The sequence below is a fragment of the Arachis stenosperma genome, chromosome 3, assembly GCF_014773155.1.
Source record: "Arachis stenosperma cultivar V10309 chromosome 3, arast.V10309.gnm1.PFL2, whole genome shotgun sequence".
In the NCBI taxonomy this organism is placed as follows: Eukaryota; Viridiplantae; Streptophyta; class Magnoliopsida; order Fabales; family Fabaceae; genus Arachis; species Arachis stenosperma.
Genome location: NC_080379.1, coordinates 100036559 through 100062210, shown reverse-complemented (window position 1 = coordinate 100062210; position 25652 = coordinate 100036559). Strand labels below are relative to the sequence as shown.

At 38.3% G+C, this 25652-nt stretch overlaps 2 non-coding genes across 2 annotated transcripts; both read left to right on the top strand.

Annotated features, from left to right (window-relative positions):
- Window positions 1–3059: 3059 nt before the first annotated feature.
- LOC130971016 (small nucleolar RNA R71) lies at window positions 3060–3165 on the top strand. Its single transcript, XR_009082255.1, has one exon. It is a non-coding gene; the product is annotated as a small nucleolar RNA R71 (small nucleolar RNA).
- Window positions 3166–21853: 18688 nt separating this feature from the next.
- Window positions 21854–21961, top strand: LOC130972188 (small nucleolar RNA R71). The gene has a single exon (XR_009083382.1). It is a non-coding gene; the product is annotated as a small nucleolar RNA R71 (small nucleolar RNA).
- The last annotated feature ends 3691 nt before the right edge of the window (window positions 21962–25652 follow it).

Below are 25652 nucleotides of genomic sequence, written 5' to 3'. Positions count from 1 at the left end.
ATAACAGAATGATAAATTGCAAGGATGTAGAAGGGAGTTGGGTGATGGGTAATCAAAATAACTAAAGAACAAAAGAGAAGAGAATTAATGATGGAGAGATCATTAGGGCTCAGAGATGTAAATTATCATGGATTGACTTGGTTCAACTCCTTCTCAATCATGGGTATAGATCCATGGCAGATTGTGAATAATTGGATCCCAATCTCTTGGCAATCCAATTTCTCTCAACACAATCAATTGCCACTCTCGTGATCTAATTGGTCATGAGAAGAGGTGAAGCTCAATTTCTAATCCAAAGCCACACAACTTCCAGGATCTCAACCAAGGGAGGTTACATCTCACATACCAACCCAAAGTGTATTGATCAAAGAAATCATGAAAGGATAACTCTAAACTGAATTCTATGGATTCTTTCTCAAGTTCACCATACAATTCATATAGATTCAATCCTTCTCTTGAATGTAATTGAATCTGTGAAGAACAAGAGTTTTCTCTTGGATGAACCACTTGAATTGAGAAAGAGAAGAATTGTTGTCAACCCATTCAAATAAACAGAGCTCCTCCCCCTAATGAAGATGGGGTTTAGTGAATCATAGCTCTAAATTCAACAACAATTGCACAAGTAAACATTAAAATTCAGTAGAGAAGAAAAGAGAATGAAGAGTGAAGAAGAAGGAGTTCTTAGAAAACTCAAATTCAAAAAAATTGCTTCCGAAAAGTAACTTCTACAAACTTCCTAAAAGTTCCTAAAAAAAAAAAAAAAAACTAAAAAGTGTAAAAAAATAAAAATCTAAGTGTGAAAAGTTCCGAAGCCTCCTCCTCCCTCTTCAAGTACAAAACTCTACTCTATTTATACTACTCCTAAAACTCATTTGGAGGTCTTCAATTGGATTAGCAATGTGGGCTTTTCCTTTGTTGAATTCTTGGTCCAATGGAGGAGGTATTCCCCTTTGAAGAGAGTATAGAGCAGAGCAAGTTTCCATCAATTCTGGCCCAACTGGGCGTTACTTGCAAACAAGCCAGTTCACAGCACGTTGGCAACGTGCTATTTAATTTTCTGGGCACAGGCTTGGGCTTTGACTCAGTTTTGATGCCCAAAGTTGCCTCTGGTTTGAGCTTCACTTTTGTGCTTCACTATAGATTATTATACATGGTTGGAAAGATCTGAATGTCAGCTTTCCAACGCAACTGGAAGCACCTCAATTGGATCTTTGTAGCACAAGTTATGTTCCATTGAAGAAGACATGGTCAGGCTGCCTGGGTTGGGCGTTTTTGCCAAACACGCTAGAGACAACGCCCTTAGTTTCTGAGGCTCTAAATGAGGCCAACTTTTGAATCTTCAAATGAACTCCAATACCACACTATGATATATGGTTGGAAAGCTCTTGATGTCTACTTTCCAACGCAACTGGAAGCACCTCATTTGGAGTTTTCTAGCTCAAGATATGCTCCTTTGAAGAAGGTTTGGTCAGGCTGCCTAGGCTGGGCGTTTTTGGTGAACACGCCCATGACAACGCCCGTGACAACGCCCAAGGTTTCTGAGGCTCTAAATGAAGCTGGCTTTTGAACCTTCAAATGAATTCCAATACCTTAGTATGATATATGGTTGAAAAGCTCTTAATGTCTACTTTCCAATGCCACTAAATTCACTTCATTTGAAGTTTCCTAGCTCAAGATACACGCCTTTGAAGAGAGCAACATCAAGCTGCCTGGGCGTTGTTGCCCACGTTGCTGGCAAACACGCCAGCAACAACACCGGGATGCCTTCTTCCTCCTTGCTTGGGCGTTGTTGCCCACGTTGTTGGCAAACACGCCAGAGACAACGTGCCAACATCTCCCCTGGTAGCTTCCTGGCGTTGCCAACTTGGTTCTCAAGTTGGCAACGTGCAATGCATCTCAAGTTTGCTTCATTTCCTTGTTTTTGGGGCTTAAAGTTGCCTCTGATTTGAGCTTCCATTTCATGTTGCATTGTGAACTATTGTATATCGTTGGAAAGCTCATGATGTCAGCTTTCTAACACAACTGGAAGCATGTCAATTGGATCTCTGTGGTTCAAGTTATTCATCCTTGAAGAGGGGGAGGTCAAGCTGCCAACTCTGCTGAACACACACTAGCACATTGCCAACTTAGTTTCCAAGTTGCCAACATGCTGTTTGCTCCTGGTTGTACAAAATGGGCGTTGCCAACTTGGTTTCCAGGTTGCCAACTTGCTATTCCTCCTTGTTCCAAGCTTTCCTTGCTCCATTGTCTTCTTGCTTCATCACCTAACATAAACCAAAGAATTTTCCTCAAAGTTTTGCCATCTTATGCATTAAATTTCAAGGGAATCATTCACATCTACTTGCATATAATCTTCTTGAATCATTTGCATAGATTATGCCAAATTTCACTTAGTTCTTGGTTCATGGATGCATGGAGGAAAACTCACAAAATTGCTCATTTATTTCAAAGAAAGTGAATGAAACTAAGCTAAAACTAACTAAACTAACTAGTTAAAATAGCAAATATGCGAATGCATCATCTGTTGCTGAGAAGATGATGGAAAAGGCTTGCTATTGCTCAGCCTATTGCGTCCACCATTGTTAAAGCCTTGTTGAGGCTTTTGTTGATCCTTCCATGAGAAATTTGGATGATTTCTCCATGATGAATTATAGGTGTTTCCATAAGGTTCACCCATGAAATTTACCTCTGCTATTGTAGGGTTTTCAGGATCATAAGCTTCTTCAGAAGCTGCCTCTTTAGTACTGTTGGATGCGTTTTGCCATCCATTCAGACTTTGAGAGATCATGTTGACTTGCTGAGTCAACACTTTGTTCTGAGCCAATATGGCATTCAGAGTATCAATTTCAAGAACTCCCTTCCTCTGAGGTGTCCCATTATTCACGGAATTCCTCTCAGAATTGTACATGAATTGGTTATTTGCAACCATATCAATGAGTTCTTGAGCCTCTTCAGGCATTTTCTTTAGGTGAATAGATCCACCTGCAGAATGGTCCAATGACATTTTTGAAAACTCAGATAGACCATAATAGAATATATCTAATATGGTCCATTCTGAAAACATATCAGATGGACACCTTTTGGTCAACTGCTTGTATCTTTCCCAAGCTTCATAGAGGGATTCACCATCTTTTTGTTTGAAGGTCTGAACATCCACTCTATGCTTGCTCAGCTTTTGAGGAGGAAAGAATTTATCCAAGAAGGCTGTGACCAGCTTTTCCCAGGAGTCCAGGCTATCCTTAGGTTGTGAATCCAACCATATTCTAGCTCTGTCTCTTACAGCAAAAGGGAAAAGCATGAGCCTGTAGACTTCAGGATCAACTCCATTCGTCTTAACAGTCTCACAGATCTGCAAGAACTCAGTTAAAAACTGATAAGGATCTTCCGATGGAAGTCCATAGAACTTGCAGTTTTGTTGCATTAAGGCAACTAGCTGAGGTTTCAGCTCAAAATTGTTTGCTCCAATGGCAGGAATGGAGATGCTTCTTCCATCAAATTTGGACGTGGGTTTGGTAAAGTCACCAAGCATTCTCCTTGCATTATTGTTGTTGGGTTCGGCTGCCATCTCCTTCTCTTGTTCTAATGTTTCTGAAAGGTTACCTTTAGATTGTTGTAATTTAGCTTCTCTTAGTTTCCTTTTCAGAGTCCTTTCAGGTTCAGGATCAATTTCAACAAGAGTGCCTTTTTCCTTGTTCCTGCTCATATGAAAGAGAATAAAACAAGAAAAGAAGAGGAATCCTCTATGTCACAGTATAGAGATTCCTTTATGTTAGTAGAAGAAAAAGGGGAGAAGAGTGAAGAAGAATGTGTTCGAATTTTTAGATGAAGAGAGGTGAAGAGAAGTGTTAGTAAATAAATAATTAAATAGAATAAGAGAGAAGAGATAGAAAATTCGAAAATAATTTTAAAAAGGGGTTAGTAATTTTCGAAAATTAGAGATAAGATAAGATTAAAATTAAAATTTAAAATAGAAAAAAGAATTTTTGAAAAAGAGATGAGATATTTTCAAAAATTAGAGAGGGAAAAGTAGTTAGGTGGTTTTGAAAAAGATAAGAAACAAACAAAAAGTCAAATAGTTAGTTGAAAAAGATATTAAAATCAAATTTGAAAAGATAAGAAGATAAGAAGTGAGATAAGATATTTTGAAATCAAATTTTTGAAAAAGATAAAATTTTGAAAAAGATATGATAAGATATGTTTGAAAAAGATTTAATTTTTAAATTAAAATTAATTACTAACAAGAAACTAAAAGATAAGATTCTAGAACTTAAAGATTGAACCTTTCTTAACAAGAAAGTAACAAACTTCAAATTTTTGAATCAATCACATTAATTGTTAGTGAATTTTCGAAAATATGATATAAAGATAAGAAAAAGATTTTGAAAATATTTTGAAAAAGATTTTTGAAATTTTTGAAAAATAGAAAAAAAATGAAAAAGATATAATTTTTGAAAAAGATTTTGAAAAGATAAGATTTTTAAAATTGAAAATTTGACTTGACTTGTAAGAAACAACTAATTTTGAAAATTTTTGACTAAGTCAACTCAAATTTTCGAAAATTATGAGAAAAATAAGGAAAAGATATTTTTTTATTTTTTGAATATTTAATGATGAGAGAGAAAAACACAAATATGACCCAAAACATGAAAATTTTGGATCAAAACACTTAATGCATGCAAGAACACTATGAATGTCAAGATGAACACCAAGAACACTTTGAAGATCATGATGAACATCAAGAACATATTTTTGAAAAATTTTTGATGCAAAGAAAACATGCAAGACACCAAACTTAGAAATCTTTAATTCATGGACTCTAACAAACGAAAAATGCATATGAAAAATAACAAAAGACACAAAACAAGAAAACATCAAGATCAAATAAGAAGACTTGTCAAGAACAACTTGAAGATCATGAAGAACACCATGAATGCATGGAATTTTCGAAAAAATAATGCATAGATTTTAAAAAACATGCAATTGACACCAAACTTAAAAATTGACTCAAGACTCAAACAAGAAACACAAAATATTTTTGATTTTTATGATTTTATTAATAATTTTTTTTGGATTTTTATTAATTTTTTCAAAAACAAAGTTGGAAAAACGAAAAAGAAAAGAAAACTTTTGAAAAAGATTTTTGAAAAGTTTTTGAAAAGAAAATTACCAAATCTGAGCAACAAGATGAACCGTCAGTTGTCCATACTCGAACAATCCCCGGCAACGGCGCCAAAAACTTGGTGGACGAAATTGTGATCAACAATATTGGCTCTTTGGTATGTGCATTTATTAACTCAGCACTTTCTTTCCACAACTCCGTTCAACTAACCAGCAAGTGTACTGGGTCGTCCAAGTAATAAACCTTACGTGAGTAAGGGTCGATCCCACAAAGATTGTTGGTATGAAGCAAGCTATGGTCACCTTGTACATATCAGTTAGGCAGATTAAATTGATTCATGATAGGTTTGAAAATTAATAATAAACAAAAAATAAAATAGGATAGAAATACTTATGTAAATCAATAGTGGGAATTTCAGAAAGGCGTATGGAGATGCTGTGCTCCTCTTGAATCTCTACTTTCTTATTACATTCATCCAATCCTTCTTACTCCTTTCCATGGCAAGCTGTATGTAGGGCATCACCGTCATCAATGGCTACTTTTCATCCTCTTGGGAAAATGGTCCTATGTGCTATCACTGCATGGCTAATTGTCTGGAGGCATCACCCTTGTCGATGGCTACATCCCATCCTCTCAGTGAAAATGGTCCAAATGCTCTGTCACGGCACGGCTAATCATCTGTCGGTTCTCAATCAGGTTGGAATAGAATCCCTTGATTTTTTTGCGTCTGTCACTAACGCCCAGCCTTCAGGAGTTTGAAGCTCGTCACGGTCATTCAATACCAGAATCCTACTCGGAATACCACAGACAAGGTTAGACTTTTTGGATTCCCGGAATCCTACTCGGAATACCACAGACAAGGTTAGACTTTCCGGATTCCCATGAATACCGCCATCTATCTAGCTTATACCACGAAGATTCCGTTGGGGAATCTAAGAGATATGCGCCCGGCCTAAGGTAGAACGGAAGTGGTTGTCAGTCAGGTGCGTTCATAGGTGAGAATGATGATGAGTGTCACGGATCATCACATTCATCAATTTGAAGTGCAACGTATATCTTGGAATAAGAATAAAAGAGAATTGAATAGAAAGTAATGGTAATTGTATTGAAACTTGAGGTACAGCAGAGCTCCACACCCTTAATCTATGGTGTGTAGAAACTCCACCGTTGAAAATACATAAGTGAAAGGTTCAGGCATGGCCGAATGGCCAGCCCCCTAAAAATGTGATCAATAGCCTCTTAAGATGAAGAATAAAACAAAGTTGAGACCAAAGATGTCTAATACAATAGTAACTTATCCTATTTATACTAGACTAGCTACTAGGGTTTATATGAGTAGGTAATTGATGTATAAATCCACTTCCGGGGCCCACTTGGTGTATGTTTGGGCAGAGCTTGATCTATCCACGAGCTAAGGCTTCTCTTAGAGTTGAACGCCGAGTTATAGCGTGTTTCTGGCGTTCAACTCCGGGTTATGACGTGTTTCTGGCGTTTAACTCTAGACAGCAGCATGTACTTGGCGTTGAGCGCCACTTTATGTCGTCAATTCCAGAATAAAGTATGGACTATTATATATTGCTAGAAAGCTCTGGATGTCTACCTTCCAACGCCGTTGAGGGCGCACCATTTGGAGTTCTGTAGCTCCAGAAAATCCATTTCGAGTGCAGGGAGGTCAGAATCCAACAGCATCAGCAGTCCTTTTGTCAGCCTTTTTCAGAGTTTTGCTCAGGTCCCTCAATTTCAGCCAGAAATTACCTGAAATCACAGAAAAACACACAAACTCATAGTAAAGTCCAGAAATGTGAATTTAACATAAAAACTAATGAAAACATCCCTAAAAGTAGCTTGAACTCACTAAAAACTACCTAAAAACAATGCCAAAAAGCATATAAATTATCCACTCATCAACGGGAAAGCCCAAGATGTCTACTTTCCAATGCAATTAAGAATCCGCCAATTGGGCTTATGTAGCTCCAGAAAATTTATTTCGCGTGCAGGAGGGTCAGAATCCAACAGCATTTGTAGTCCTTTTTCAGCCTCTGAATCAGATTTTTGCTCTGGTCCCTCAATTTCAGCCAGAAAATACCTGAAATCACAGAAAAAAAACACAAACTCATAGTAAAGTCCAGAAATGTGATTTTTGCATAAAAACTAATAAAAATATACAAAAAAGTAACTAAAGCATACTAAAAACTACATGAAAATACCACCAAAAAGCGTATAAAATATCCGCTCATCACAACACCAAACTTAAACTGTTGCTTGTCCTCAAGAAACTAGATAAATAAAATAGGATAAAAAGTAGATCAAGAGGTAATTGGTGCACGAAATTGTTATCACCAGGCATGGCTCCAAAAACTTGGTGCACAATACCATGACTTACACGTCTCTTCACAACTTCGCACAGCTGACCAGCAAGTGCACTGGGTCGTCCAAGTAATACCTTACGTGAGTAAGGGTCGATCCCATGGAGATTGTCGGCTTGAAGCAAGCTATGGTCATCTTGTAAATCTCAGTCAGGCGGATTCAAATGGTTATAGAGTTTTGATAATTAAAAGATAAATAAACATAAAACAAAGATATAGATACTTATGTAATTCATTGGTGGGAATTTCAGATAAGCGTATGGAGATGCGTTATTCCTTCTGAATATCTGCTTTCCTACTGTCTTCATTCATTCATTCATACTCATTTCCATGGCAAGCTGTATGTTGGAAATCACCATTGTCAATGGCTACCTCCCGTCCTCTCAGTGAAAATGGTCCTCTACGGTTTCTGTACGACTAATCAACTGTCAGATTTCTCGTCTCGGATGAAAAATACCAGGCACAGCTACCGCATGGCTAATCAGCTGTTGGTTCTCGATCGTGTCGGAATAAGATCCAATGATCTTTTCACGTCTGTCACTACGCCCCACAGTCGCGAGTTTGAAGCTCGTCACAGTCATCCCTTCCCAGATCCTACTCGGAATACCACAGACAAGGTTTAGACTTTTCGGATCTCAGGAATGCTGCCAAATATTTCTAGCCTATACCACGAAGGTTCTAATCTTAGATTCAGATGCCCCATTGTCAGAGGGGAAACGATGTGAATCGTTGATTAGAAACCCAAAGGATACACACTCTAGCTTTCGCAGGTAGAACGGAAGTGGTTGTCAGGCACGCCTTCATAAATTGAGAATGGTGATGAGTGTCATAGATCATCACATTCATGATGTTGAAGTGCGAGTGAACATCTTAGAATAAGAATAAGCTTGAATTGAATAGAAGAACAATAGTAGTTTGCATTAATACTTGAGGAACAGCAGAGCTGCACACCTTAATCTATGGTGTGTAGAAACTCCACCGTTGAAAGTACATAAGTGATGAAGGTCCAGGCATGGCCAAATGGCCAGCCTCCAAGTCTAAGGAAAAATGTTCCAAAGATGATCTAAGGATAATCCAAAGATGTCAAGATCCAAAGATGTCAGTACAATAGTAAAAGGTCCTATTTATACTAGATTAGTTACTAGGGTTTATAGAAATAAGTAAATGATGCAGAAATCCACTTCCGGGCCCACTTGGTGTGTGCTTGGGCTGAGCATTGAAGCTTTCATGTGTAGAAACTTTTCTTGGAATTAAATGCTAGTTTTAATGCCAGTTTGGGCGTTTAACTGCAGCTTCTATCTTGTTTCTGGCATTTAACGCCAGAATAGGGCAGGAAGTTGGCGTTTGAACGCCAGTTTGCGTCGTCAAAACTCAAGGAAAGCCCAGGATGTCTACTTTCCAACGCAGTTGAGAGCGCATCATTTGGGTTTCTGTAGCTCCAAAAAATCCATTTCGAGTACAGAGAGGTCAGAATCCAACAGCATCTGCAGTTCTTTTTTAGCCTCTAAATCAGATTTTTGCTTAGGTCCCTCAATTTCAGCCAGAAAATACCTGAAATCACAGAAAAACACACAAACTCATAGTAAAGTCCAGAAATGTGAATTTTGCTTAAAAACTAATAATTATTTACTAAAAACTAACTAAATTATACTAAAATCTACCTAAAAATAATGCCAAAAAGCGTATAAATTATCCGCTCATCACAACACCAAACTTAAATTGTTGCTTGTCCCCAAGCAACTGAAAACAAAATAGGATAAAAAGAAGAGAATATACAATGAATCTCACAATATCAATGAAACTTAGTCCCAATTAGATGAGCGGGGCTAGTAGCTTTTTGCTTTTGAACAGTTTTGTCATCTCACTTTATCCTTTGAAATTTAGAATGATTGGCATCTATAGAAACTCAGAATTTTAGATAGTGTTATTGATTCTCCTAGTTCAGTATGTTGATTCTTGAACACGGCTACTTTATGAGTCTTGGCCGTGGCCCTAAGCACTTTGTTTTCCAGTATTACCACCGGATACATAAATGCCACAGACACATAACTGGGTGAACCTTTTTAGATTGTGACTCAGCTTTGCTAAAGTCCCCAGTTAGGGGTCCGAGTTCTTAAGCACACTCTTTTGCTTTGGATCACGACTTTAACCACTCAGTCTCAAGCTTTTCACTTGGACCTTCATGCCACAAGCACATGGTTAGGGACAACTTGATTTAGCCGCTTAGGCCAGGATTTTATTCCTTTAGGCCCTCCTATCCATTAATGCTCAAAGCCTTGGATCCCTTTTTACCCTTGCCTTTTGGTTTAAAGGGCTATTGGCTTTTTCTGCTTGGTTTTTCTTTTTTCTTTCTTTTCTTTTTTTTTTGCCATTTTTTTCACCTTTTTTTTTTGCTACTTTTTTTTTCTTTTTCACTGCTTTTTCTTACTTCAAGAATCAATTTCATGATTTTTTAGATTATCAATAACATTTTTCTTTGTTCATCATTCTTTCAAGAGTCGACAATTTTAACATTCATAAACTTCACTATAAAAAATATGCACTGTTCAAGCATTCATTCAGAAAACAAAAAGTATTGCCACCACATCAAAATAATTAAACTAATTTCAAGATAAAATTTGAAATCCAAGTACTTCTTATTCTTTTGTAATTAGTCACATTTTTCATTTAAGATAGGTGAAGGATTCATGGAATTATTCATAGCTTTAAGGCATAGATACTAGATACTAATGATCATGTAGTGAAGACACAAACATAGACAAACATAAAGCATCAAATTCGAAAAATAGAAAAATAAGAACAAGGAAATAAAAGAACGGGTCCACCTTAGTGATGGCGGCTAGTTCTTCCTCTTGAAGATCCAATGGAACGCCTAAGCTCCTCTATGTCTCTTCCTTGCCTTTGTTGCTCCTCCCTCATAGCTCTTTGATCTCTTCTCTAATCTCATGGAGAATGATGATGGAGTGCTCTTGGTGCTCCACCCTTAGTTGGTCCATGTTGTAACTCAAGCCTTCCAAAGAGGTGTTGAGTTGTTCCTAATAGTTGTGTGGAGGAAAATGCATCCCTTGAGGCATCTCAGGGATTTCTTGATGAGGGGCTTCCTCATGCTCTTGTTGAGGTCCATGAGTGGGCTCTCTTGTTTGCTCCATCCTTTTCTTAGTGATGGGCTTGTCCTCTTCAATGAGGATGTCTTCTTCTATGTCAATCCTAGCCGAATTGCATAGGTGACAAATGAGATGAGAAAATGCTAACCTTGCTAAAGTGGAGGACTTGTCTGCCACCTTGTAGAGTTCTAGAGGTATGATCTCATGAACTTTTACTTCCTCCACAATCATGATACTATGGATCATGATGGCCAGATCCACAGTTACTTCAGATCAGTTGCTAGTAGGAATGATGGAGCGTTGGATGAACTCCAACCATCCTCTAGCCACGGACTTAAGGTCCGGTCTTTTCAATTGAACCGGCTTACCACTTGAGTTTCTTTTCCATTGAGCTCCTTCCACACATATGCCCATGAGGAGTTGGTCCAACCTTTGATCAAAGTTGACCCTTTTAGTGTATGGGCGTGCGTTTTCTTGCATTATTGGCAAGTTGAACGCCAACCTTACATTTTCTAGACAGAAATCTAAGTATTTTCCCCGAACCATTGTAAGCCAATTCTTTGGATTCGGGTTCATACTTTGATCATGGTTCCTAGTGGTCCATGCATTGGCATAGAACTCTTGAACCATTAAGATTCTGACTTGTTGAATGGGGTTGGTGAGAACTTCCCAACCTCTTCTTCGGATCTCATGTCGGATCTCTGGATACTCATTCTTCTTGAGCATGAAAGGAACCTCAGGGATCACTTTCTTCTTGGCCACAACTTCATAGAAGTTGTCTTGATGGACCTTTGAGATGAATCTCTCCATCTCCCATGACTCGGAGGTGAAAGCTTTTGCCTTCCCTTTCCTCTTTCTAGAGGTTTCTCCGGCTTTAGGTGCCATAAAGGGTTATAGAAAAACAAAAAGCAATGCTTTTTCCACACCAAACTTAAAAGGTTTGCTCATCTTCGAGCAAAATAAGAAAGAAAAAGAGGGTAGAAGAAGAAAAATAGAGGAGATGAATGGAGAGATTAGTTCGGCCATGGGGGTAGGAGAGTGGTTATAATGTGTGAAAATGAAGGAGTGAAGAGGGGTATTTATAGGGAAAGAGAGGGAGAGTGGCCGAATGGAATTGGGTGGTTTTGGGAGGAAAAAGTGTTTGAATTTGAAAAGTGAGGTAGGTGGGGGTCTTTTTTGGGGGAAGATGGATGGAGGTGATTGGTGAAGAGAATATAGGGAAGAGAATAGGATTTGATAGGTGAGTAGTGTTTTGGGTAGAGTGTTATAGAGATGTGTGAGGGGGAGAGAGAGAGAGGTGGGGTAGATGATGATCCTGTGGGGTCCACAGATCCTGAGGGTCAAGGACTTCTCATCCCCGCTCTATTTAGCCATGCAAAATGCCCTTAGAGTGCAAGTCTGGCGTTTAACGCCAAACTGCTGCCTGTTTTTGGCGTTAAATGCCAGCTTTTATACTTTTTCTGGCGTTTAACGGCAAGCTGTAGCCTATTTCTGGCGTTAAACGCCAGTCTGATTTTTAAATGCCAGTAAGTTTTTCCTCCAGGGTGTGCTGTTTCTAATGCTGTTTTTGAATTTGGTTTGATTTTTGCAGTCGTTTATGTGTCTTCAAAGGATCATCAACCTAAAGAAAACATAAAATAATAATGGAAAATGGAAATTTAACATAAAAATTGGGTTGCCTCCCAATAAGCGCTTTTTTAATGTCAATATCTTGACAGTGAGCTCTCATAGAGCCTCACAGATAATCAGAGCATGGTTAGGGCCTCCCAACACCAAACTTAGAGTTTGGTTGTGGCCTCCCAATACCAAACTTAGAATTTGAATGTGGGGGCTTTGTTTGACTCTGTATTGAGAGAAACTTTTCATGCTTCTTCTCCATGTGTACTGATGAGCGGATAATTTATACGCTTTTTGGCATTATTTTCAGTATGTTTTTAGTATGTTTTAGTTAGTTTTTATTATATTTTTATCAGTTTTTAGTTAAAATTCACTTTTCTGGACTTTACTATGAGTTTGTGTATTTTTCTGTGATTTCAGGTATTTTCTGGCTGAAATTGAGGGACCTGAGCAAAAATCTGATTCAGAGGCTGAAAAAGACTGCAGATGCTGTTGGATTTTGACCTCCCTACACTCGAAGTGGATTTTCTGGAGCTACAGAAGCCCAATTGGCGTGCTCTCAACTGCGTTGAAAATTAGACATCCTGCGCTTTCCAGCAATGTATAATAGTCCATACTTTGCCCGAGATTTGATGGCCCAAACAGGCGTTCCAAGTTAGCTCAAGAATTCTGGCGTTTAACGCCGGAACTGGAACAAGAATGGGAGTTAAACGCCCAAATTGGCACAAAAGCTGGTGTTTAACTCCAAGAAAAGTCTCTACACATAGAAGTTTCAATGCTCAGCCCAAGCACACACCAAGTGGGCCCGGAAGTGGATTTTTATGTCATTTACTCATCTTTGTAAACCCTAGGCTACTAGTTCTCTACAAATAGGACCTTTTGCTATTGTATTTTCATCTTTGGATCTTTGATCATCTTTAGATCTTTGAATCTTTTGATCACGTTTTGGGGGCTGGCCTCACGGCCATGCCTGAACCTTGTTCTTATGTATTTTCAACGGTGGAGTTTCTACACACCATAGATTAAGGTGTGGAGCTCTGCTGTACCTCGAGTATTAATGCAATTACTATTGTTCTTCTATTCAATTCAGCTTGTTCTTGTTCTAAGATATCACTTGTTCCTCAACTTGATGAATGTGATGATCCGTGACACTCATCATCATTCTCACCTATGAACGTGTGCCTGACAACCACCTCCGTTCTACCTTAGATTGAGTGGATATCTCTTTGATTCCTTAATCAGAATCTTCGTGATATAAGCTAGAATTGATGGCGGCATTCAAGAGAATCCGGAAGGTCTAAACCTTGTCTGTGGCATTCTAAGTAGGATTCAATGATTGAATGACTGTGACGAGCTTCAAACTCCTGAAGGCTGGGCGTTAGTGATAGACGCAAAAGAATCAATGGATTCTATTCCAACCTGATTGAGAACCGACAGATGATTAGCCATGCTGTGACAGAGCGCGTTGAACATTTTCACTGAGAGGATAGGACTGTAGCCACTGACAACGGTAATGCCCAACATACAGCTTGCCATGGAAAGGAGTAAGAAGGATTGGATGAAGACAGTAGGAAAGCAGAGAGACGGAAGGGACAAAGCATCTTCATACGCTTATCTGAAATTCTCACCAATGAATTACATAAGTATCTCTATCTTTATTTTATGGTTTATTCATATATCATCCATAACCATTTGAATCTGCCTGACTGAGATTTACAAGATGACCCATAGCTTGCTTCATACCAACAATCTCCGTGGGATCGACCCTTACTCGCGTAAGGTTTATTACTTGGACGACCCAGTGCACTTGCTGGTTAGTTGTGCGAAGTTGTGAAATTGTGTTTAGACCATGGTATTGAGCACCAAGTTTTTGGAGCTATTACCGGGGATTATTTGAGTTGTGAAAAGTAGGGATCACAATTTCGTGCACCATGTACAGAAGGAGAACCTTGAGTCTTGAATACAAGGTAGTCCTCATTCAATTGAAGGACCAACTCTCCTACGTCAACATCAATCACAGCTTTTGATGTGGCTAGGAAAGGTCTGCCAATGATGATGGATTCATCTTCATCCTTCCCAGTGTCTAGGATTATGAAATTAGCAGGGATGTAAAGGCCTTCAACCTTCACTAGCACATCCTCTACTAGTCCATAAACCTGTTTCATTGATTTATCTACCATTTCTAGTGAGATTTTTGCAGCTTGTACCTCAAATATTTCTAGTTTCTCCATTACAGAGAGTGGCATGAGGTTAATACCTGACCCTAGGTCACATAGAGCCTTCTCAAAGGTCATGATGCCTATGGTATAAGGTATTAAGAATTTACCAGGATCCTGTTTCTTTTGAGGTAAAGTTTGCTGAATCCAGGTATTTAGTTCATTAATGAGCAATGAAGGTTCATCCTCCCAAGTCTCATTACCAAATAGCTTGGCATTCAGCTTTATGATCACTCCTAAATACTGGGCAACTTGTCCTTCAACAATGTCTTCATCTTCTTCAGAAGATGAATAGTCATCAGAGCTCATGAATGGTAATAGGAAGTTCAATGGAATCTCTATGGTCTCTGTATGAGCCTCAGATTCCTTTGGTTCTTCATTGGGGTACTCCTTAATGGCCAGTGGATGTTCCCTGAGGCCTTCCTCACTGGAAATCACTGCCTTTTCACTCTCTCCAGGTTCGGCCATGTTGGTCACAATTATGGCCTTGCACTATCTTTTGGGATTCTCTTCTGTTGGGAGAGTGCTAGGAGGAGTTTCAGTAACCCTTTTACTCAGCTGACCTACTTGTGCCTCCAAGTTTCTGATGGAGGACCTTGTTTCATTCATGAAACTTAGAGTGGCCTTAGATAGATCAGAGACTATATTTGCTAAGCTAGATGGATTCTGCTCAGAATTCTCTGTCTGTTGCTGAGAGAATGATGGAAAAGGATTGCCATTGCTAAACCTGTTTCTTCCATCATTATTATTGTTAAAGCCTTGTTGAGGCTTTTGTTGATCCTTCCATGAGAAATTTGGATGATTTTTCCATGAGGGATTATAGGTGTTTCCATAGGCTTCACCCATCTAATTCACCACTGCCATTGCAGGATTCTCAAGATCATAAGCTTCTTCTTCAGAAGATGCTTCTTTAGTACTATTAGATTCATTTTGCAATCCATTCATACTCTGAGAAATCATATTGACTTGCTAAGTCAATGTTTTGTTCTAAGCCAATATGGCATTCAAAGCATCAATTTCAAGAACTCCCTTCCTCTGAGGCGTCCTATTATTCACAAGATTTCTTTCAGAGGTGTACATGAACTAGTTATTTGCAACCATTTCAATAAGTTCCTGAGCTTCTGCAGGCATTTTCTTCAGGTGAATAGATCCACCTGCAGAATGGTCTAATGACATTTTAGATAATTCAGACAGACCATCATAGAATATATCCAGGATGGTCCATTCTAAGAGCATGTCAGAAGGACACTTTTTGGTCAGTTGCTTGTATCTTTCTCAAGCTTCATAGAGGGATTCACCTTCTTTCTGCTTGAAGGTTTGTACATCCACTCTAAGCTTGCTCAGCTTTTGAGGAGGAAAGAATTTGGCTAAGAAAGTTGTGACCAGCTTATCCCAAGAGTTCAGGCTATCTCTAAGTTGAGAGTCCAACCATATTCTAGCTCTGTCTCTTACAGCAAAAGGGAAAAGCATAAGCTTGTAGACCTCGGGATCAACTCCATTGGTCTTAACAGTATCACAGATCTGCAAGAATTCAGTTAAAAACTGAAAAGAATCTTCTGATGGAAGTCCATAAAACTTGCAATTCTGTTGCATCAGAGAAACTAATTGAGCCTTAAGCTCAAAATTGTTTGCTCCAATGGCAGGGATTGAGATGTTTCTTCCATGGAAGTTGGAATTTGGTGCAATGAAGTCACCAAGCATCTTCCTTACATTGTTATTGTTGTTGGGTTCGGCCATTACTTCTTTTTCAAGATTTTCTGTATGGTTTTCTCTGGATTGTTGTGCTTTAGCATCTCTTAGCTTATTCTTCAGAGTCCTTTCAAGTTCAAGGTCATCTTCAACAAGAATGTTCTTGTCCTTGTTCCTGCTCATATGAAAAAGAAGAGAACAGAAAGGAAGAGGAATCCTCTATGTCACAGTATAGAGATTCCTTAATGTGAGTAGAAGAGAAGAAGAATAAGAATGAAGAAGGAAGAAGAAGAATTTGAACAAAGAGAGGGAAGAGAGGGTTCGAATTATAAGAAGAGGAGAAGAGTGTTAGTGATTAAATAAATAAATAGAAAAAGATGAGAGAGAGTTTTTGAAAATAATTAAAATAATTAAAAGGAAAAGGAAAATATTTTTTTTTCAAAATTTAGTTAGAATTTGCAAATTAAGAGAAGATATAAAATTAAAATTAAAATTTGAAACAATTAGTTAATTAAAGGAATTTTGAAAAAGGGTGAAGAGTTTTCAAATGTAAAGATAGAGATACTTATGTAATTCATTGGTGAGAATTTCAGATAAGTGCATACAGATGCAATGTTCCTATTGGATCTCTACTTTCCTACAGCCTTCATCCAATCCTTCATACTCCTTTCAATGGAAAGCTGTATGTTGGGTTTCACCGACGTCAATGGCTACCTCCCATCCTCTCAGTGAAAATGGTCCAAAATGCACTGTCACCGCACGACTAATCATCTGTCGGTTCTCGATCATGTTGGAATAGAATCCAGTGATCCTTTTGCGTCTGTCACTACACCCAACACTCACGAGTTTGAAGCTCGTCACAGTCATCCTTTCCCAGATCCTACTCGGAATACCACAGACAAGGTTTAGACTTTTCGGATCTCAGGAATGACCGCCAATAATTCTAGCATATACCACGAAGACTCCGATCTTTCGAAATAGAGGCTAAGGGATACATGCTCAATCTTAAGTAGAACAGAAGTGGTTGTCAGTCACACGTTCATAGGTGAGAATGATGATGAGTGTCACGGATCATCACATTCATCATGTTGAAGTGCAAGCGAATATCCTAGAATAAGAATAAGCATGAATTGAATAGAAGAACCATAGTAATTGCATTAATACTCGAGGAACAGCAGAGCTCCACACCCTTAATCTATGGTGTGTAGAAACTCCACCATTGAAAATACATAAGAACAAGGTCCAGACATGGCTGAATGACCAGCCCCCAAAATGTGATCAAGAGATCAAAAGATGATCAAAAGATTCCAAGATGAAAATACAATAGTAAGAGGTCCTATTTATAAGAAAACTAGCTACTAGGGTTTACAGAAATAGGTAAATGATGCAGAAATCCACTTCTGGGCCCACTTGGTGTGTGCTTGGGCTAAGCATTGAGCTTTACACGTATAGAGACTTCTCTTGGAGTTAAATGCCAACTTTTATGCCAATTTGAGCGTTTAACTCCAACTTTTATGCCAGTTCTGGCGTTTTGACTTCAGAATAGGGCATAGAAGGGGCGTTTGAATGCCAGTTTGCATCATCAAAACTAGAGCAAAGTATAAACTATTAAATATTGCTGGAAAGCTCTGGATGTCTACATTCCGAAGAAATTGAAAGCGTGCCATTTGGAGTTTTGTAGCTCCAGAAAATATACTTCGAGTGCAGGGAGGTCAGAATCCAACAGCATCAACAGTCCTTTGTTAGCCTCTGAATCAGATTTTTGCTCAGGTCCCTCAATTTTAGTCAGAAAATACCTAAAATCACATAAAAACACTCATAGTAAAGTCTAGAAATTCAAATTTTGCATAAAAACTAATAAAAACATCCCAAAAAGTAGCTTGATCCTACTAAAAACTACCTAAAAACAATGCCAAAAAGCGTATAAATTATCCGCTCATCACAACACCAAACTTAAATTGTTGCTTGTCCCCAAGCAACTGAAAATAAATTAGGATAAAAAGAAGAGAATATACAATGAATCCCACTGTATCAATGAAACTTAGTCCTAATTAGATGAGCAAGGCTTACAGCTTTTTGCTTCTGAACAGTTTTGGCATCACACTTTTTCCTTTGAAATTCAGAATGATTGGCATCTATAGGAACTTAGAATTTTAGATAGTGTTATTGATTCTCCTAGTTAAGTACGTTGATTCTTGAACACAGCTACTTTTTGAGTCTTGGCCGTGGCCCTAAGCACTTTGTCTTCCAGTATTACCACCGGATACATAAATGCCACAGACACATAACTCGGTGAACCTTTACAGATTGTAACTCAGCTTTGCTAAAGTCCCTAGTTAGAGGTGTCCAGAGTTCTTAAGCACACTCTTTTGGTTTGGATCACGACTTTAACCACTCAGTCTCAAGTTTTTCACTTGGACCTGCATGCCACAAGCACGTGGTTAGGGACAGCTTGATTTAGCCGCTTAGGCTAGGATTTTATTCCTTTAGGCCCTCCTATCCATTAATGCTCAAAGCCTTGGATCTTTTTTACCCTTGCCTTTTGGTTTAAAGGGCTACTGGCTTTTTCTACTTGCTTTTTCTTTTTCTTTCTTTCTCTTTTTTTTCGCCAAATTTTTTTCACTGCTTTTTCTTGCTTCAAGAACCAATTTCATGATTTTTTAGATTATCAATAACATTTCTCTTTGTTCATCATTCTTTCAAGTGCCAACAACTTTAACATTCATAAACAACAAGATAAAAAATATGCACTGTTCAAGCATTCATTCAGAAAATAAAAAGTATTGCCACCACATCAAAATAATTAAACAAGTTTCAAGATAAAATTTGAAATCCAAGTACTTCTTGTTCTTTTGTAATTAAGCACATTTTTCATGTAAGAGAGGTGAAGGATTCATGGAGTTATTCATAGCTTTAAAACATAGACACTAGACACTAATGGTCATGTAGTGAAGACACAAACATAGATAGAACATACAACATAAAGCCGAAAACAGAAAAATAAATAGACAAGGAGATTAAGGAATGAGTCCACCTTAGTGAGGGGAGCATCTTCCTGTTGAAAATCCTATGGAGTGCTTGAGCTCCTCAATGTCTCTCCCTTGCCTTTGTTGCTCCATCCTTAGTTGCTCCCAATAATTGTGTGGAAGAAAATGTATCCCTTGAGGTATCTCAGGGATTTCTTGATGAGGGAATTCCTCATGCTTTTGTTGAGGTCCATGAGTGGGCTTTCTTGTTTGATCCATCCTTTTCTTAGTGATGGGCTTGTCCTCTTCAATGAGGATGTCTTCCTTAATGACAATTCCAGCTGAATTGTATAGGGATCACCTTTTTCTTGGCCATAACTTCATAGAAGTGGTCTTGATGGACCTTTGAGATGAATCTCTCCATCTCCCATGACTCAGAGGTGGAGGCAATTGCCTTCCCTTTCCTCTTTCTAGAGGCTTCTCTGGCCTTAAGTGCCATAAATGGTTATGGAAAAATAAAAAGCAATGCTTTTACCACACCAAACTTAAAATATTTGCTCGTCTCTGAACAAAAGAAGAAGGAAAGATGTAGAAGAAGAAGAAAATGGAGGAGATGTAGGGTGTATAGGGTTTTTGGGGAGGAGTGTTGTAGAAAGGTGTGAAGAGGAGAGAAAGTGAGTTAAGGTTGGTGGGGATCCTGTGGGGTCCACAGATCCTAAAGGGTCAAGGAATTCTTCATCCCTGCTCCAATTGGGCATTCACAACGCCTTGGAGTGCAATTCTGGCGTTTAAACGCCAGTCTGCTGCCCTGTTCTGGCATTTAAATGCCAGTTTTCCTTTCTGTTCTGGCGTCTAAACGCCAGCTTTCCTTCCTATTCTGGCGTCTGAACGCCATTTTGTTGCCCTGTTCTAGCGTTTAAATGCCAGTCTGGTGCCCTATTCTGGCATTTAAACGCCCAGAAAGGTGCCAGATTGGGCGTTTAAACGCCCATTTTGCTACCCTTACTGGCGTTTAAATGCCAGTAAGTCCTTCCTCCAGGGTATGCTGTTTTCAATGCTATTTTTTATTTTTTTTCTTTATTTTTGTAATTGTCTTTGTGACTTTACATAATCATCAACCTAAAAGAAAACAAAATAATATAGATAAAATTAAAATAAAATTGGGTTGCCTCCCAATAAGCGCTTCTTTAATGTCAATAGCTTGACAGTGAGCTCTCATGGAGTCTCACAGATGTTCAGAGTATGGTTGAGATCTCTCAACACCAAACTTAGAGTTTGGTTGTGGCCTCCCAACACCAAACTTAGAGTTTGAATGTGGGGGCTTTGTTTGACTCTATATTGGGAGAAGCTCTTCATGCTTACTCTCCATTGTTTCAGATGGGGAACCTTGAGACTTTACTACAAGGTATTCTTCATTCACATGAAGGATTAACTCTCCTCTGTCAACATCAATCATAGCTCTTGCTGTGGCTAGGAAGGGTCTTCCAAGGATGATGGATTCATCCTCATCCCTCCTAGTGTCTATGATTATGAAATCAGCAGGGAAGTAAAGGCCTTCAACCTTCACTAGCACGTCCTCTACTAGTCCATAAGCCTTTTTCATAGATTTATCTACCATCTCCAATGAGAATTTGGCAGCCTGTACCTTATAGATTCCTAGTCTTTCCATTACAGAGAGTGGCATCATGTTTATCCCTGACCCCAGGTCACACAGAGCTTTTTCAAAGGTCATGGTGCCTATGGTACAGGGTATTAAGAATTTACCAGGATCCTGTTTCTTTTGAGGTAAATTTTGCTAAACCAATGTATTCAGTTCATTGGTGAGCAAGGGAGGCTCTTCCTCCCAAGTCTCATTACCAAATAGCTTAGCATTCAGCTTCATGATTGCTCCTAAATATTAAGCAACTTGCCCTTCAACAATGTCTTCATCCTCTTTAGAAGATGAATAGTCATCAGAGCTCATGAATGGTAAAAGGAGGTCCAAGGGAATCTCTATGGTCTTTGTATGAGCCTCAGATTCCTTTGGTTCTTCATTAGGGTATTCCTTACTGATCTTTGGACGTCCCCTGAGGTCTTCCTCATTGGGATTCATATCCTCCTCCTCCTTTAAGGTTTCGGCCATGTTGATTATATCAATGGCCTTGCACTCTCCTTTAGGATTCTCTTTTATATTTCTTGGGAGAGTGCTAAGAAGAGTTTCAGGAACCCTTTTACTCAACTGTCCCACTTGTGCCTCCAAGTTTCTAATGGAGGATCTTGTTTCAGTCATGAAATTAAGAGTGGCCTTAGATAGATCAGAGACTATGTTTGCTAAGTTAGAAGGATTTTGCTCGGAATGCTCTGTCTGTTGCTGAGATGATGATGGGAAAGGTTTGTTATTGCTAAACCTGTTTCTTCTACCATTGTTATTATTGAAGCCTTGTTTCTGTTGATCCTTCTATGAAAAATTTGGATGATTTTTCCATGAAGGATTATAGGTGTTGCCAAAGGCTTCACCCATGTAATTCACCTCTGCCATTGCAGGGTTCTCAAGTTCTTCTTTAGTATTGTTGGATGCATTTAGCAATCCATTCAGACTCTGAGTGATCATATTGACTTGTTGGGTCAATATTTTGTTTTGAGCCAGTATGGCATTCAGAGCATCAATTTCAAGAACTCCTCTCTTTTGAGTCGTCCCATTACTCACAGGATTCCTATTAGAGGTATACATGAACTGGTTATTTGCAACCATTTCAGATGGACTATCATAGAATATGCATATGACGCTCCATTTTGGAAGCATGTCCATAGGACACCTTTTGATTAGTTGCTTATATCTTTCCCAAGCTTCATAGAGGGATTCACCTTCCTTCTGTCTGAAGGTTTGGATTTCCACTCTAAGCTTGCTCATCTTTTGAGGTGGAAAGAATTTGGCCAAGAAAGCACTGATCAGCTTATCCCAAGAGTTCAGGCTTTCCTTAGGTTATGAATTCAACCATGTTCTAGCTTTGTCTCTTACAGCAAAAGGGAAAAGCATAAGCTTGTAGACTTCAGGATCAATTCCATTGGTCTTAACAGTATCACAGATCTGCAAGAACTCAGTTAAGAACTGATAAGGGTCTTTTGATGGAAGTCCATGAAACTTGCAGTTCTGTTGCAGTAGAGAAACTAATTGAGGCTTTAGCTCAAAATTGTTTGCTCCTATAGCAGGGATTGAGATGCTTCTTCCATTGAAGTTGGAAGTTGGTGTAGTAAAATCACCAAGCATCTTCCTTGCATTGTTGTTTGGTTCGGCCATAATTGTTTCTTTTGCTACTTCCTTTTCAAAAAGTTCAGTGAGTTCCTCTTCAGAGTTTTGTGCTTTAGCTGCTCTTAGCTTCCTCTTCAGAGTCCTTTCAGGTTCAAGATCAGCTTCAACAAGTATGCCTTTATCTTTGTTCCTGCTCATATGAAAGAGAAGAAAAAAAAAGAGAATATGTAATCCTTTATGTCACAGTATAGAGATTCCTTGAGGTGTCAGAGGAAAACAAGAATGGAAGGATGAGGTAGGTAAGGAAGAGTTCGAACACACAAAGAGAGATAGAGTTCGAATTGTCAATGGAGGAGGAATGTTAGTGTTTAAATAAAAAAAAGATAAGAAAGGGGGAGAATTTTCTAAAATAAAAAGAATAAATTTAAAATAAATTTTTGAAAAATTGGTTGTGGTTTTGAAAAAGATGAGAAATAGTAAAACAAACAAAAAGTCAATTAGTTAGTTGAAAAAGATTTGAAAATCAATTTTGAGAAAATAAGAAGTTAGAAAAAAGATTTTGAAATTGATTTTGGAAAAAGATATGATTTAAAAAAGATATGTTTGAAAAGATATGATTTTGAAAAAGATATGATTGAAAATATTTGATTTGAAAAAGATTTGATTTTGAAAAAAATATGAAGATTTGAAAAAGATTTGATTTGAAAAAAAAATATGAAGATTTGAAAAAGATTTGATTTGAAAACAAAATTCCTCTCCTTGTGTCATCCTGGTGTTAAACGCCCAGGAGCTGCATGTTTTGGGCGTTTAACGCCCAATTGCTGCATGGTTTGGGCGTTTAAACGCCAGTTTTCCTTCTTCACTAGGCGTTTTGAACGCCCAGCTTTTTCTCTGTAATTCCTCTGCTTTATATTCTTGGATTTTCATTTTGCTAAATCCTTTATTCAAGAAGATATGTTTTCAATTTTGAAAAACAACAAAATGAGTCAAAACATATAATTCTTGGATCAAAACATAAGATATATGCAAGAACATTATGAACGTCAAGATGAACACCAAGAACAATCTTGAAGATCAAGATGAACATCAAGAACTCAGTTTTCTTAATGAAAGAAAACATAGAGGACACCAAACTTAGAACTTTCTCATGTTTGGGCCATATGAATGCAAGAATGCATATGTAGAACATCATGCAGTGCAAATCAATAAATTATGAAGATCAAACAAGGCAATTCACCAAGAACGACTTGAAGATCATCAAGAACACAATGTATGTGTTTTGAAAATTGCAAGACAATTAAAATCATGCAATTGACACCAAACTTAAAATTTGGCCCTAGATTCAAACAAGAACCATGAAATATTTTTGAGCTTTTATGATTTTATGAATTTTTTTTGTTTTTTTTCGAAAATTATTTTTGGAAAAACGAAAAACAAAGAAAAATTTTTGAAAGATTTTTGAAAACTTTTTTTTGAAAAGAAAATAAAAAGTACCTAATTTGAGTAACAAGATGAACCGTCAGTTGTCCAAACTCGAACAATTCCCGGCAACGGCGCCAAAAACATGGTGCACGAAATTGTGATACACAATGGCGCCAACAACTTGGTCGCACAATTGTAATCTCACTTCTTTTTCACAACTTCGCACAACTAACCAGCAAGTGCACTGGGTCGTCCAAGTAATACCTTACGTGAGTAAGGGTCGATCCCACGGAGATTGTCGGCTTGAAGCAAGCTATGGTCACCTTGTAAATCTCAGTCAGGCGGATTCAAATGGGTGATAGAGTTTTCATAATTAAACTGATAAATAAAACAGAAAGTAAAGATAGAGATACTTATGTAATTCATTGGTGAGAATTTCAGATAAGTGCATAGAGATGCTTTGTTCTTGTTGAATCTCTGCTTTCCTACAGCCTTCATCCAATCCTTCATACTCCTTTCCATGGAAAGCTGTATGTTCGGGTTTCACCGGCGTCAATGGCTACCTCCCGTCCTCTCAGTGAAAATGGTCTAAAATGTGCTGTCACCGCACGGCTAATCATATGTCGATTCTCGATCATGTTGGAATAGAATCCAGTGATCCTTTTGAGTCTGTCACTACGCCCAACACTCGCGAGTTTGAAGCTCGTCACAGTCATCCCTTCCCAGATCCTACTCGGAATACCACAAACAAGGTTTAGACTTTTCGGATCTCAGGAATGACCGCCAATAATTATAGCTTATACCACGAAGACTCCGATCTTTCGGAATGGAGGCAAAGAGATACACGCTCAATCTTAAGTAGAACGGAAGTGGTTGTCAGTAATACGTTCATAGGTGAGAATGATGATGAGTGTCACGGATCATCGCATTCATCATGTTGAAGTGCAAGCGAATATCTTAGAATAAGAATAAGCATGAATTGAATAGAAGAACCATAGTAATTGCATTAATACTCGAGGAACAGCAGAGCTCCAAACCCTTAATCTATGGTGTGTAGAAACTCCACCGTTGAAAATACATAAAAACAAGGTCCAGGCATGGCCGAATGGCCAGCCCCCAAAATGTGATCAAAAGATCAAAAGATGATCAAAAGATTCCAAGATGAAAATACAATAGTAAGAGGTCCTATTTATAAGAAAACTAGCTACTAGTTTACAGAAATAGGTAAATGATGCAGAAATCCACTTCCGGGCCCACTTGGTGTGTGCTTGGGCTAAGCATTGAGCTTTACACGTGTAGAGACTTCTCTTGGTGTTAAATGCCAGCTTTTATGCCAGTTTTGGCGTTTAACTCCAACTTTTATGCCAGTTCTGGCGTTTTGACTTCAAAATAGGGTAGAGAAGAGGCGTTTGAACGCCAGTTTGCATCATTAAAACTCAAGCGAAGTATAAACTATTATATATTTCTGGAAATCTATGGATGTCTACTTTTCAACGCAATTGAGAGCGCACCATTTGGAGTTTTGTAGCTCTAGAAAATCGACTTCAAGTGCAAAGAGGTCAGAATCTAACAGCATCAGCAGTCCTTTGTCATCCTCTGAATCAGATTTTTGCTCAGGTCCCTCAATTTCAGTCAGAAAATACATGAAATCACAGAAAAACACACAAACTCATAGCAAAGTCCAGAAATATGAATTTTGCATAAAAACTAATAAAAACATCCCAAAAAGTAGCTAGATCCTACTAAAAACTACCTAAAAATAATGCCAAAAAGCGTATAAATTATCCGCTCATCAGCTACCTCCCGTCCTCTCAGTGAAAATGGTCCTCTACGATTTCTGTACGGCTAATCAACTGTCGGATTTCTCATCTCGGATGAAAAATACCAGGCACAGCTATCGCATGGCTAATCAGCTGTCGGTTCT